A 1,664-nucleotide genomic window follows, 5' to 3' on the forward strand; every position below is an offset into this window, starting at 1 on the left:
AAAAAAAAAAAAAAAAAACAGAAGCATATGGAATTCTTGCTAGAAAAGTTGGAACAGTCATTAGTTTTGGAGAGGCTGGGACTGGGAGGGCACGTGAGGGGGTTACTGGGTGTCTGACTGAGTTGTCTTTCTTGAACCGGTGTGGTGTTTACGACATGTTCCGTCCTCATTCATCAGCTGTACATTTGTTCTGTGTGGCTTTTTATTTCTGTGTCTTATTTTGGAATGAAATGGCTTAAAAAAGAAATAAGTGTGGACAGGAGCCACATATTAGCTTTGTCATCTCGGGTAAGTTACCAAACCCTCTGTCCCTCCGTTTCCTTGTCTGTAAAGCGGGGATGTTGTAAGTTGTTTTAAAGATGAAATAAGTTAGTATGTAGGAAGCCCTTAGGACAATGCCTGGCAGGGGGTAAGCGTGGTAGCAGTGTTTGCCATGATTAGGGCTGTCTGTATTCCTGGTTCCCGGCTCTTCTTTCCCATGTGGCCTCTTTCCCACCTGATTCCCTCTCAAGGGCAGGGGAAGGGAGAGCTGGGTATGGCATTCCTTAATGGCTATGGAGGAATTTCTCATTGACAGTGACCGGATAATCACGGCTTAAATCTGGGATCTGGCTCTCTATCCAAGAACTGACCCTCATGTAGCGTGTACCATGTAGCGTGTAGTGTGCAACAGCAAGGCGGCCCTGATCCTGTCGGCTGTCCCTGTGGCTCAGGCTGGAAGAGCCCCTCCACTCCCTGGAGGTGCCTGCCTGCCTGTTCCTTCTAAGTACTTAACCACTGCGCCATCGGGGCTGCTATAACTATAATGTAATGTAACGTAACAGATGTAACATAACAATATAATTGGGCCATAAATTTCCTATGTGTTCTGAAGAAACCATGAATGATAATAATTGCACCTAACTGGTGGGTGGCTGGGAAGAAATGACTCATGCCTTGTGTTTAGTAGAGGGCTTGCCTCAGGGCCTTCACTCCTGTTGTTCCCTTTGTCTGGAATGCTTTTCCCTGCACTCTGAACAGCTGGACCCTTACCATCTCTTGGGCTTGGCTTCAAATGTCTCCTTCCTGACCAATCTACTGAAGGAAGGAAGGATGGAAGCTCTTGCACCACCTCGTTTATTTTCTTCAAAAGACATAGGAAATTTATGGACCAACTATGGTACATTATCTTATGTCTATTATGTTACATTATAGTACATTATTATAGGAGCCCTATAATGTACTAATTATAGTACATTATTATAGGTGCAGTGGTTAAGTGCTCAACTGTTAACTGAAAAGTTGGAGGTTCAAACCCACCAGCCGTTCAGTAGTAGAAAGTTCTGGCAGTCTACTTCCATAAAGATTATAGCCTTGGAATCCTTATGGGGCAGTTCTCTACCTTATAGGGTCGCTATGAGTCAGAATCAACTTGACAGCACAAAACAACGTAATCTACTTAGTAAACCAAATACAGTGTTATATTGTATTTAGGGCATTGTATTGTATAATACTATATTATATCATGGGAGCTCTGGTGGCATAATGCCTAAGGCTTATGATTGCTAACCAGAAGGCTGGTGGTTCAAACCCAAGAGCCACTCCTTGGAAGGAAGACTGGGCAATCTGTATCCATAGAGATACCGCCTAGGAAAGCCATGGAGGGGTCACTATGAGTCAGATCT

The sequence above is a fragment of the Orycteropus afer genome, unplaced genomic scaffold (genome assembly GCF_000298275.1).
Source record: "Orycteropus afer afer isolate SDZICR_OR568_19922 unplaced genomic scaffold, OryAfe1.0 scaffold00048, whole genome shotgun sequence".
Lineage (NCBI taxonomy): Eukaryota > Metazoa > Chordata > Mammalia > Tubulidentata > Orycteropodidae > Orycteropus > Orycteropus afer.